The 14,260-nt window shown below is 42.3% G+C and overlaps 1 long non-coding RNA gene across 1 annotated transcript in view; it reads right to left on the reverse strand.

The window, feature by feature from the left end:
* Positions 1 to 3,483: 3,483 nt before the first annotated feature.
* The window catches only part of LOC149443653 (uncharacterized), a 28,716-nt gene continuing 17,939 nt past the window's right edge, over positions 3,484 to 14,260 (reverse strand). Inside the window, exon 2 of the long non-coding RNA XR_016306641.1 lies at positions 3,484 to 4,491. This is a non-coding gene — a long non-coding RNA (uncharacterized LOC149443653). The remainder of the gene's footprint in view (positions 4,492 to 14,260) is intronic.

Below are 14,260 nucleotides of genomic sequence, written 5' to 3' on the forward strand. Positions count from 1 at the left end.
ACCTGTGAAGTCTGTGACATTTCCTTGCTACTAAATATTCCACAGTCAACTGTTAGTGGTATTATAACAAAGTAAAAGCAACTGGGAACAACAGCAACTCAGCCACGAAGTGGAAGGCCACGTAAAATGACAGAGCGGGGTCAGCATATGCTGAAGCACACAGTGCACAGAAGTCAATTAAATATCAACCACCTCCTACTCTACTAAAGTTGCCCTATAACACAAACAACACCTTCCCCTGAAGGTGTATCAAACTATATGTGACTGTGTTATTAACAAATATTCCAAAACAAATTGCAATTTTATAAACACCCACTTATTATAAAATAAATCCACTACCAATATAAAGTCCACTCTGGTTTATATGAAAATACGCAAAATGTCCCATCAAATAACTCCAACGGTGTTCAAAATTGGTCCACCTCAAAAAAAGGAAAACTTATATAGTGCATTAACCTTTAACAAATAGACTTTATCAATACTTCCTCCAGTGAAAAATAAGTGAAAAATTAGTGAAAAAAACGTGAACCACACGTGATCAGTGAAAAACCACTTCAATGTGCATAACACTATTTCAGTGCCACATCACACAAAGAACTCCAAAATAAAAGGGTGTATCCACTTCTAAATGCAGTGAGGATACCCTTACCAACTTCCTAATATAATAGGCTTTGTAGTCATCCAAGGAACACACAGACCGATCCACTCAGGAACCTCTGCTGTATCACGCAGCCACCCCACTCTCTGGATTCCTTAGACGCTTTACTCCCAGTGTCACCAAAAAAACACAGGACATAGTGTGATACCGCCAAACAATATGTAACATACACTTTATTGAAAAACTGCTCACATTGCCAAAGCTTTAAAACCGCATTAGAGGGAATACAGAATAGGAATCTCATGGTCATCCAGGGAGACGCGTCCCGTTGCTCCTGCTCGATCTCTCCCTTATTACAAATGGCCGCCAGGTAACTTCCGGTTTCCGGGAAAAACGTCTCGATGTCACTCCACCTTGACGCGTTTCGTCATCGACTTAGTCATAAGGACCCCTTATGACTAAGTCGATGACGAAACGCGTCAAGGTGGAGTGACGTCGAGACGTTTTTCCCGGAAACCGGAAGTTACCTGGCGGCCATTTGTAATAAGGGAGAGATCGAGCAGGAGCAACGGGACGCGTCTCCCTGGATGACCATGAGATTCCTATTCTGTATTCCCTCTAATGCGGTTTTAAAGCTTTGGCAATGTGAGCAGTTTTTCAATAAAGTGTATGTTACATATTGTTTGGCGGTATCACACTATGTCCTGTGTTTTTTTGGTGACACTGGGAGTAAAGCGTCTAAGGAATCCAGAGAGTGGGGTGGCTGCGTGATACAGCAGAGGTTCCTGAGTGGATCGGTCTGTGTGTTCCTTGGATGACTACAAAGCCTATTATATTAGGAAGTTGGTAAGGGTATCCTCACTGCATTTAGAAGTGGATACACCCTTTTATTTTGGAGTTCTTTGTGTGATGTGGCACTGAAATAGTGTTATGCACATTGAAGTGGTTTTTCACTGATCACGTGTGGTTCACGTTTTTTTCACTAATTTTTCACTTATTTTTCACTGGAGGAAGTATTGATAAAGTCTATTTGTTAAAGGTTAATGCACTATATAAGTTTTCCTTTTTTTGAGGTGGACCAATTTTGAACACCGTTGGAGTTATTTGATGGGACATTTTGCGTATTTTCATATAAACCAGAGTGGACTTTATATTGGTAGTGGATTTATTTTATAATAAGTGGGTGTTTATAAAATTGCAATTTGTTTTGGAATATTTGTTAATAACACAGTCACATATAGTGCACAGAAGTCACCAACTGTCTGCAGAGTCAATAGCTAAAGACTTCCAAACTTCATGTGGCCTTCAGATTAGCACAACAGTGTGTAGAGAGCTTCATGGAATGGGTTTCCATGGCTGAGCAGCTGCATCCAAGCCTTAAATCACCAAGTGCAATGCAAAGCATTGGATGCAGTGGTGTAAAGCACGCTGCCACTGGACTCTAAAGCAGTGGAGACGTGTTCTCTGGAGTGTCGAATCACACTTCTCTGTCTGGCAATCCAATGGATGTGTCTGGGTTTGGCGATTGCCAGGAGAATGGTGCTTGCCTGACTGCATTGTGACAAGTGTACAGTTTGGTGGAGGGGAGATTATGGTGTGGGGTTGTTTTTCAGGGGTTGGGCTTTGCCCCTTAGTTCCAGTGAAGGGAACTCTTAAGGTGCCAGCATACCAAGACATTTTGGACAATTTCATACTCCCAACTTTCGGGGAATAGTTTGGGGATGGCCCCTTCCTGTTCCAACATGACTGCAAAGCAAGGTTCATAAAGACATGGATGGGCGAGTTTGAGGTACTGACCTCAACCTGATAGAACACCTTTGGGATGCATTGGAGCGGAGACTACAAGCCAGGCCTTCTCATTCGACATCAGTGCCTGACCTCACAAATGCACTTCTGGAAGGATGGTCAAACATTCCCATAGACACACTCCTAAACCTTGTGGACAGCCTTCCCAGAAGAGTTGAAGCTGTTATAGCTGTAAAGGGTGGGCCAACCCAATACTGAACCCTACGGACTAAGACTGGGATGCCATTAAAGTTCATGTGCGTGTAAAGGCAGGCATCCCAATACTTTTGGCAATATACTGTACTTTTCAATGAAATGTCTCCCTCATATGTACTATACCCCCCTCTAGTGGTAAATATTATAAACTGCAAATGTTGCAGAAATGTAAAAATCTGAAATAAAACAATTGAGGTTCCGTTCTACATTTAGACCTTTTGGACATAAACAATTCAGTTAAAAAATCCAGAATGTCTCATTCTTTGGGATATCTCTAACACGATTGGACCCCCTCCAATGCTTTCCAGTCATGTCAATTTCACAGAATTTCATGGGTTTCCCTAAAGTGCTTGGGATAAATGCGTTTTTAAACCTTTGCAAATATTTTGTACATGCTCACTTAGCCTAACTTTACGTTCAAGAGAGTGAAGGATGTTGTGATTGGAATGTATCTTGGACTGATTGAGAGACACATTAGTATTCAAGTGCTGGTTTAATAAATCTGTATAATCTATCTGCCAGGGGCAGAGGGTTTCCATCTGCTGGGTTGTTGGAGTGATATAGCTCTAGTCCACTGACATATAGGACTTATACTGTATGTGTTCCTTGCACCAGGACCAGAGCTGGCTGTGACACTGATCTCTGCATCTGATTTGAGCTATTTCAGGTAAGCAAAAGTGTCCTATTTGATAAAAGGAGAATTTTCTGTATCTGCCCAAAATCCTTGGACAAATAACAGTTAATACAGCCATCTTTGCCTATAGACCTGGCCAAAAGCTTTGAAAATAACACAAATATTAATTTTCACAAAGTCTGCTGCTTCTGTGCTTTTAGATCTTTTTGTCAGATGTGACAATGGTATACTGAAGTATAATTTACAAGCATTTCATAAGTGTCACAGGCTTTTATTGACAATTACATTACGTTTATGCAAAGAGTGAATATTTGCAGTTTTGAACCTTATTCAAGAGCTCTGCAATTCGCCCTGGCATGCTGTCAATCAACTTCTGGACCACGTCCTGGCAGATGGCAGCCCATTCTTGCATAATCAATGCTTTGAGTATGTCTGAATTTGTGAGGTTTTTTGTTCACCTGCCTCTTGAGGATTGCTTACAAGTTCTCAGTGGGATAAGGTCTGGGGAGTTTCCTGGCCATGGACCCAAACTTTTGATGTTTTGTTCCCCAAGCCACTGAGTTATCACTTTTGCCTTATGGCAAGGTGCCCCATCATGCTGGATGGTTGGGAGAAGTTGCTTTCGGAGGATGTTTTTGTACCATTCTTTATTCATGGCTGTGTTCTTTTTTGTGAATGAGCCCACTCCCTTGGCTGAGAAGCAACCCACACATAAATGGTCTCAGGATGCTTTACTGTTGACATCACACAGGACTGATGGTAGCGCTCACCTTTTCTTCTTCGGACAAGGTTTTTTCCGGATGCCCCAAACAATTGGAAATGGGATTCATCAGAGAAAATGACTTTACCCTAGTCCTCAGCAGTCCAATCCCTGTACCTACTGCAGAATATCAGTCTGTCCCTGATGTTTTTCCTGGAGAGAAGTGGCTTCTTTGCTGCCCTTCTTGACGCCAGGCCATCCTCTGTCTTCGCCTCACTGTGCGTACTGGTGTACTCACACCTGTCTGCTGCCATTCCTCAGCAAGCTCTGACTGGTGTTGCCCAGATCCCACAGCTGAATCTACTTTAGGAGGAGGCAGTCCTGGAGTTTGCTGAACTTTCATGGGCACTCTGAAGCCGTCTGCACAACAATAGAACTCTCCTTGAAGTTCTTGATGATCTGATAAATGGTTGATTTAGCTGCAATCTTAGTAGCAGCAATATCCTTGCCTGTGAATCCCTTTTTGTGCAAAGCAATGATGACTGCAAATGTTCAAGCCTGCAAAAATTGAGAACAAATGACAGATTACAAAAGATAGCAGGACAAACCCCCAAAAATTCTTCAAATATATTGGTAGTAAAAAGGTCCGGTCCGAGCATGTAGGCCCTTTACAAAATAATCTAGAGTGGGTGAATGGGGACAAAGGAAAATTTATTAAATACCTTCTTCAACTCTGTGTATACAAAGAGGCATGGGGGAGCCATTGTCCATAATGGACATGGTATTGATACAGCTAAAGATGATCCACATTGGCTCACAACTGATATGATCCAGAAATTTTTAGACAGAATAAAGGTGAATAAAGCACCTGGACCGGATGGCATACACCCACAGGTCCTTAAAGAATTGAGCTCTGTCATTTCAAAGCCATTGTTTCTAATTTCCAATCTCTTTAACCACTTGCTTACAGGGCACTTATACCCCCTTCCTGCCCAGGCCAATTTTCAGCTTTAAGCGCTGTCACACTTTGAATGACAATTGTGCGGTCATGCAACACTGTACCTAAATGAAATTTTTATCATTTTTTTTGAGACAGATAGAGCTTTCTTTTGGTGGTATTTAATCACCCCTGGATTTTTTATTTTTTTGCTAAACAAACCAAAAACAACTGAAAATGTAGAAAAAAAAAGTTTTTTCTCAGTTTGTTATATCATTTTGTAAATAAGTGATTTTTCTCCTTCACTGATGTGCGCTAATCAGGCTGCAGTGATGGGCACTGATAGGCAGCACTGATGAGGAGGCACTGGTAGGTGGCACTGAAAGGCAGCACTCATATATGGCACTGATAGGCACCACTGACTGGCACTGTTAGGTGGCACTCATGCACACTGGCAGCACTGATAGGTGGCACTGAAAGGCAGCTCAGATGGGCACTAATATGTGGCATTGATTTGCACTGGTAGGCACTTATATGTGGCATTGATGTGGCACTGATGGTCACTGACAGGTGGTACTGCTGGGGCTACACTGATCATCAGTGCCCTGATGATCAGTGTACATGTCCCCTCTGAGTAATGCCGATTACTGGCACTCCTCTCCTCACAAGCTGTCAGCGTGACAGCTCGTGAGGAGAGAAATGCCAATAACCAGCATTTCCTTATTTACATGCAATCAGCTGTGATTGGACACCACTGATTACATGACAGAGCCAATGTCTTCGGCTCTTTCCATTGATCAGTGATCCGCTGTGTCCCAGGGACATAGCGTGCTAGCGATCGCCGCGCTGCGCGCTCTGGGGGTGTTCACGCACGGTTAGAGTGGGAGGACCTCATATACATCCTCCCAGTACAAGAGAACCACCTTGAGTCATTTCCTTATATGACGGGCGGGAGGCGGTTAATGACTGGCATAGTACCACTGAATTGGCGTAAAGCCAGTGTGGCACCTATATTTTAAAAATTATCAAAATTTTTACCAAGTAATTATAGACTTGTTAGTTTAACATCTATAGTTGGGTAGATACTGGAGAGTTTAAAAAAAGACCACATAGATGAGTTGTTGCTGGAAAAAAAAATATTTTAAGCAACAGATAGCATGGATTCATGAAAGACAGAGGTTGTCAAACAAATCTGATTTCTTTTGATGAGGAGGTGAGCAAAACCTTGGACAGAGGGGTGGCAGTGCACATGGTATACTTGGATTTTGCAAAAGCATTTGACACAGATCCCCGCACATGGCTAATGTGTAAAGTAAAGTCTACAGGCTTGGAAAAATCAGTTTGTAAATAAATAGAAAACTGGCTGAAAGAACGAATTCAGAGTAGTGGTTAATGATTCATACTCTGAATGGTCTAGTGTTGTCAGTGGTGTACCCCAAGGCTTAGTGCTGGGACCCTTACTTTTTAATATATTTATAAACGATATAGGGTCTGGGATTAAAAATACAGTTTCAGTCTTTGCAGATTACACCAAGCTGTGCAGTGGAATAATGTCCTTACAGGATGTCTTCAATTTACAAGCCGACCTCAATGCACTGTTTTGGGGCTGCTTTAATTTGTTTAGCATGGGATGCCTTGAATCTATGCAAGGCACAATGAAATTGTAAGTCCCCTTTCTCATGGCCAGATTGTTTCAATGGGGCCTTGGAACTTAAAGTGGCACTCCATCCAAAAGGAGAAGTTCCACTTTAAGGACTGTTCCCCCGCTCCCCATTAAGGATTGGCACCTTTGGGGGGCAGGGGGAGCGGGTACCCGAATTTGACAGGTACCTGCTCTCACTTCCGGTCCAATCGCCTAGGCGATCGGAAGTGGAAGGTGTCCTCCCTCCCTGTAGCCTTTTGGGACACGTGACAGGTCCCAGAAGACTACAGAACCATTGATGAAGCGCAGCGCTATTTGCGCATGCGCAGTGGGTACCTGGCTGTGAAGCCGCAAGCTATCACAGCCGGGTGCCCACACTGAAGATGCCGGCCTCCTAGAATCTAGGATGGCCGATGAAACGGGCTGCGGGGGACACACCGCGGGTTCGAGGGACAGGTAAGTGGCTGTTTTTTAAAAGTCAGCAGCTACAGTTTTTGTAGCTGCTGACTTTTATTTTTTGACCGGTGAGTGGAACTCTGCTTTAAGACTGTCAAAGCTCTGCCTCAGTCAGAGGTCATGTATGGGTCTTCAAACAGGATACTGACCTGAAACACACAGCTAAAAATGCCCAAGAACAGCTAAGAACAAAACTTTGGAATATTCTGAAAATCCTTAATCCTATAGAACACCTAGGGAAAGAGCTGAAAAATGCAACCTGAAGAAGGCATTCTTCAAACCTGAGACAGCTAGAGCTGTTTTGTCAAGAGAGGTCCAAATTACCTTTTGGCAGGTGAAGTCTCATTAAAAGCTACAGAAATCACTTGCTTGTAGTGATTGCCTCAAAAGGGTGTGCAACAAAATAATTTAAGGGTCCAATACTTTTTTAAATCAGATTTTATTTGAAAAAAAAAAAAAAAAAAAACAGTTTGCCTCACAGGGCAGCATAACACCAAGTATTAAACGCAAATCCAGCAAGTACAGTTTAGAACCAGCATAGAAAACACGGAACATCGACAGTGTACAAAAGTGATAACTGTAGCAATTGTGCACACAGAGATGGATGCGAACCTCCATTTTGGCAAAGGCCTCCATCTTGTATCATTTCTACTCCCAAATCAGCTTCCCTCCAAATCCCCCCTCCCTCTCTGTTGAGTGACATGTGGTCTGTATGATGCAGAGATCACAGGCAATCAGGCTTAGCGGGAGAGCTCCAGGGTAATAAATCCCACACTAGGTGGTGCCCAGGTGTCTGTTAGCTTCTCAATCTGAGATATCATAAGGCCATTAACCAAGTCCTTCACTGAGCTTCAAAGACATTCCAGATAAGCCGTAAAACAGACATCACATTCAAAATCTACTTTCCCCTATAATTTTATATCTGGAGATATGGAAGACTTACATAAAAACCAAGCATATATTCAGATCGGTCACTTTAATACAAGTCTCCTGATATATTACACCCCCTAGTTGGAATCTACAGGAGAGCAGAAAATGATATCTCCTTAACCGCCCCAAGCAGGTATGTCATATTTTATATCTAGACGTTCAGCAGATGCTTCTGCATATTAATCTACTAGTGGCTGGGCTGCTAAATGCAGCGAGGGTAAGTTATGATATAAGCTGCGAGGGATTTTGGTTCTAGCTGGGGTCTCCGCCTACAACTCCCTCCCCAAAGGAGGCGATTGGTTCTCTGCTTCAAGGAGACACCCTGCTGAGTTCCTAGAAAAAGGCTGTTATGCTTGGAGCAGTAAACTAAGCTAAGCTGAGTTGAGCTAAGTTAAAGAATTCTCCCTTTTAACACCAGGAACCAACTTTGGGAGATAAAGGCCCTTTTGCTCAGGAAACTTGATCTGCTAAACCAAGGCTGACGGCAAGTACTTTATCTCTCTAAACTTCTTTCTGTTATCTCTTTACTGTGTTATTACTTTCTGTATATTTATATATATATATATTGGCTACATCTTTTTCTGTAAATATTTTTATTGCACCCTTTTGACCTTTTAGTAATAAATCTTACTTTCTGAAAGTGTTGAACTGTTTCTAAAGCTCTTTATTGCAAACTAAGAATCCATGCCTCTGAAGAGCGCTACTGTGTGTTTTAAAACCTCTGCATACATCTGTCTGCGGTGACATTGTGTATGCAAACAATTATTCAAACATCATAGTGTTATTGCTGATATTGCCGAGTTTCCTCTTTCTCTGTACAAAAAGGAGGTGGTGGCAGTGTGAAGGGTTAATTGCATAATTAACCTGACCCAGTAACAATTGCTCCCAGGCTGTAGGTACACAGATTGTGGTCCATTTGCTGGAAAATCTTTGTGCAGGGTGCAGCTGGGCATGGCATTGTTACACACATGACAGCGCGGTTTTAGATTGGCTATTTCTTCGGTCACGAGTTTGGTGAGAAGGGCTGGGGTCTGATGCCACGATCGTCACAATAATAACTACTGTAAGTGCCTAAGCTCTTGAAAAGATAATGATAACCATCCCATAGATAACAAAAAGATCATAATGGTGTTTAGAAAACAAGGAAATGGCACATTAATTCTATCCAGTTAGACCTAATTTTTTTCAAACTTGCGATGGCCATTACACAGGGTATAGGTGTGCTTTTCAAACATAACATATTTCTTCATCTCAGATATCCATTCATTCACGGTTGGAGGACTGGATGAGACTCAGGGAGAAGCTATCATTGTTCGTGCCACAAAAAGTGATCTTATAACTGCAAGTGATTGGCTGAGATCAAGGTTGTTGGGGTCTAGATATAAAAAAAAAACAGAGCATATGGTCAGGGGTCAGCCTTAGACCATAAGGGTGTTTAAAAGGGAAGTATAACCAGAGTTACAGTGAGGAACAGAAATATTTGAACACCCTGCGATTTTGCAAGTTCTCCCACTTAGAAATCATGGAGGGGTCTGAAATTCACATTGTAGGTGCATTCCCACTCTGAGAGACAGAATTTAAAAAGAAATTCAGGAAATCACATTGTATGATTTTTAAAGAATTTATTTGTCTTGCACTGCTGAACATAAGTATTTGAACAACTGAGAAAATCAGTGTTAATATTTGGTACAGAAGCCTTTGTTTGCAATTACAGAGGTCAAACGTTTCCTGTAGTTCTTGACCAGGTTTGCACACACTGCAACACGGATTTTGGCCCACTCCTCCACACAGATCTCCTCTAGATCTGTCAGGTTTCGGGGCTGTCACTGAGCAACACAGAGTTTCAGCTCCCTCCAAAGATGTTCTATTGGATTTAGGTCTGGAGACTGGCTAGGCCACTCCAGAACCTTGATATGCTTCTTACGGAGCCACTCCTTGGTTATCCTGGCTGTGTGCTTCGGGTTGTTGTCATGTTGGAAGACCCAGCCACGACCCATCTTCAATGCTCTGACTGAGGGAAGGAGGTTGTTGCTCAAAATCTCACAATAAATGGCCCCATTCGTCCTCTCCTTAATACAGTGCAGTCGTCCTGTCCCCTTCGCAGAAAAGCACCCCCAATGCATGATGTTACCACCCCCATGCTTCACAGTAGGGATGGTGTTCTTGGGATGCAACTCATCCTTCTTTTTCCTCCAAACACGACGAGTGAAGTTTAGACCAAAAAGTTCTACTTTGGTCTCATCTGACCAAATGACTTTCTCCCATGCCTCCTCTGGATCATCCAGATGGTCATTGTCAAACTTCAGACGGGCCTGGACATTTGATGACTTGAGCATGGGAACCTTCCGTGCAATGCATAATTTAAAACCTTGACGGCGTAGTGTTCTACCGACAGTGACCTTTGAAACTGTGGTCCCAGCTCTCTTCATGTCATTGACCAGCTCCTCCCTTGTAGTTCTGGGCTGATTCCTCACCTTTCTTATCATCAGTGATACCCCACGAGGTGCGATCTTACATGGAACCCCAGTCTGAGGGAGACTGACAAGTCATCTTTAGCCTCTTCCATTTTCTAACAATTACTCCAACAGTTGATTTATTTTCACCAAGCTGCTTGGCAATTGCCCCGTAGCCCTTTCCAGCCTTGTGGAGGTCCACAATTTTGTCTCTGGTGTCTTTTGACAGCTCTTTGGTCTTGCTCATGGTATTAGTTGGCGTCTGACTGACTGGGGTGGACAGGTGTCTTTAACCTCCCTGGCGGTATGATTATTTCAGATTTTTGGTGCTGAAAGCGGTACCATTATTTTGCTTGGAAATTTGGCGTTTTATATTGTAGGCCTGTAATTCTTAGGAATAACTCACTGAAATCTGTCCGAACAAGAGTCTAGTAAACATCCCGGGTAGGATAAAACTTGAAACACGAAATCATAAATTATAATTTAATGAATAATCATAAAAAATAATAATATAATAATACATTTATTTCAATAACATAATCAAACCAAAAACACTGGAATTTGAAATATAGCGCCAAGTTCGCACGTCACTGAGCAAAGTCGCAAAATCGTTTTCAGTGTCTGATGACGAATTTCCCCACGAATCATTATCACTCAGCTCTGCAAGTGGTCCTGATTTACTATCTCTGTTCTCTAGCTGGTCTAAAACTGCTTTTGACCTAAAGGGACACTTTTTGGACGCCATGGACATTTCTCAGTTTCCAGGCAAAAAGAACAGTAAAAATGAAGACAGGGCACAGGACTAAGCACTAGGGACAAAATGTATGTGAAATGGTTTGGTACAGTAATGTTTTACTATGTGATTTTAGTGATTTTTGTGAATGTCACTTTTTGTCATTTTCAAATTTCCCGCCGTTCCGTCCCCCGTACGTCCCGATGCTCGCAGAGGACGGAACCCAGATGACAGATGCTGGCATCCGCCGGATTACATTGCCGGGGACACTGCAGGAGGGACATCGCGGGAGCGCAGGACAAGGTAAGTGACCGAGGGATCGCAGAGCAGCGCCGCATGGTAAGCCCGAGTGTAGCTCGGGGTTACCGCTTGTGGTACTGAAACTTTACCCGAGCTACACTTGGGAACACCGCCAGGGAGGTTAAAGAGCTCAGACAGGTGCTACTAAGTTAGATTAATGAGTGGATTAGACGTGGACTTTTTAAAGGCACAGTAACAGGTCTTTGAGAGCCAGAATTCTTGCTATTTCTTAGGTGTTCAAATACTTATGTTCAGCAGTGCAAGACAAATAAATTATTTAAAAATCATACAATGTGATTTCCTGAATTTATTTTTTTAATTCTGTATCTCAGAGTGGGAATGCACCTACAATGTGAATTTCAGACCCCTCCATGATTTCTAAGTGGGAGAACTTGCAAAATCGCAGGGTGTTCAAATACTTCTGTTCCTCACTGTATTTTGGCTATACTCCTCCTATGACGATGTCACTCAGCCGGTCCAGGCTCTGAAATAATCACCCAGGAGCCTGGACTGGCACCTGGCTCAGTATATGAGCAAGCTGCTGTGAAGCTGAGCCAGCAGCTCCCACCCCCTCCACTGCCCGATGCTCCAGTGAGTGCTAGAAGGGCAGAGCAGAGTCATGTGACTGACAGTCACCACTCTGCTCAGAGTGGAGTAGAGAACTGAGTGATCAGCAGTGTTTGATCACTCAGTTCTCAGTGCAGAGCCAGCATGTGATAGATACAGCATCATATTGATGCTGCATCGCCTAGGTGAGTATAAATCTTTATTTTTTTCACAAGCCTTACTTCTCTTTTAAAGTATCAGGCACCTTCTGCCAGTAGCTGTGGAGATCCAGACATCTCCAAAGCAGATGTATTAGGGAGCCCTGAGAATGAGAAAACCTTGCACATTGCAAATTTTCCCTATCACCAGGTTTATGCAGAAACTCTAAGAGTATGGTAGACTTTGTGCAGAATAAAAATCTGGGTCACCCAGTAGGGCAGAGAAAGCGATACCAGATGTATATTTTGCAAAACCTTTTCCCAGAGTACCTCTTAAAGGGTGTCCAGTCTGCCTCCCATCTGGTACCATCATTTTTGTCCATGCCTTTTTCATTAAAAATATTCTGTGGAATCGAAACACAGTCTGATTTTTTTTAACCTCTGGTACCTCGTGGGGGTTTAAGTGTTTATACTGGGATAATTCCTGCAGCTACAGGCATCATGCTGGTATATTTTTTTCTGCCGGAGATGGACGTTTTTGAAAAGGCTAGTTAGTTACTGGATCACTTCTACAGGTGGCCTTCCTGGGCTTTCCTATCGCATCAGGGAGCCTGGGACTGCAATTGGCAGTTCTGGCAGCTGACCATAGAGATGACAGAGGACCAAAATATCTCCAATTATCTCAATGGTCTATGAAACCGGAAGCAACAAGCATTTCCCATGCCCATGCTATCGCAAAGATGTTGTGCATTCCTTGTGATAGCGATAAAGTTGATACAAAGAAATTAAAGAGACAGTGTAAAAATAAATGAAATAAGATAAATAAGTGCCCTCGTGCTCACATGGAAAGGCGAATGCACACATTGGTTACACGCGCATATGTAACAGTGATTTCCGTGTGAGGTATCTCCGCGAATGTCAGAACGAGAGCAAAGATTCTAGCACCAAACCTCCTGTGTAAATTTAAAGTGGTAACCTATAAGATCTTGTAAAGCATCGTCTATGGATAGTTAATGTATGTAGTTTGACGCCATTTCACGGGCATGCACAATTTTAAAGTGTGACATGTTTGGTATCTATTTCCTCAGATTAAAGTGTTATTAAACTCAGGACCCTGCACTCATTATATCCAATCTCCCACAGAACATGGAAGTGCAAATATTTTTGTAAATATAAACTGCTAAATACCTTTACTCATGAGCAGTTAGAGCAGTCTTGTGACTTCTATCAGTGTCCAGCTGAGTACTGGTTAAAGCTTGTAGGAGGAGTTTTCATTCTGCTCTAGGAGGATGCAGAACCCCTGGCCTCTGTCTGGACAGTGCTGATTGGCCCTGTGTTGATCACATGCACTCTCCCAAGAAAACAAAAACCTCTCTACCAATACACCCCTAAGAGAGCATGTGCAGAGTGACTCCACACTATATGTCTTATCAAGATATAAGAAGGGCACACTGGAAGAAGGGGAGGATCAGAGAAGTCAGGACCAAACAGCGTTTTTACACAATGCAGAGGATTAACATCTTAGGTTCCACAGTGAGTATAACAAGCATGCTTTACTGCATATATAGACTGATTTTATTGTTGTGGGTTTAGTAACACTTTAACATCTTTCATATCTTACCAGAAAATGGGTATTATATTGTATGCACTAAAATTCATTAAAGTGTATTTTTTCCCAAAAATTTGCATTTAAAAAACCACTTCACAAATAATGTGTGAAATTGCAGCACCCACTATTTTATTGTCTAGAGCTTCTGCTTAAAAATATATAATGTTTGGGGGTTCTAAGTAATTTTCTAGCAATAAAATGCTAATTTTTACATATATGTGAGAAGTGTCAGAATTGGCCTGATCTTAAAATACCTTTGTAAAAAAAAAAACCTTTGTAAATAAAAAAGGCACTTTTTGCAGGTAAAAAAACAAATGTGCATTTTTTAATTTTCTTTCATTTTACCATCAGATCGCGGGTGCAGTGCTTGGATCCTGCAGACTCTTTCATTATACTGTCTGCCCGTACATCGTAGGGGCAGGCAGTTACAGAATGACAGGAAGGATCAATGAACTACCTGGAGCCTTCACCAGCACCCTGGTAGTTCATTGAGAACTACAAGCCATCAGCCACAAAGGATGATGGTATTTGTAGTTCTTCCATTTACAGAACTCTGTGAATGA

The sequence above is a fragment of the Staurois parvus genome, unplaced genomic scaffold (assembly GCF_062004578.1).
Source record: "Staurois parvus isolate SC_StPar_1 unplaced genomic scaffold, SC_StPar_1.0 ptg000840l, whole genome shotgun sequence".
In the NCBI taxonomy this organism is placed as follows: domain Eukaryota; kingdom Metazoa; phylum Chordata; class Amphibia; order Anura; family Ranidae; genus Staurois; species Staurois parvus.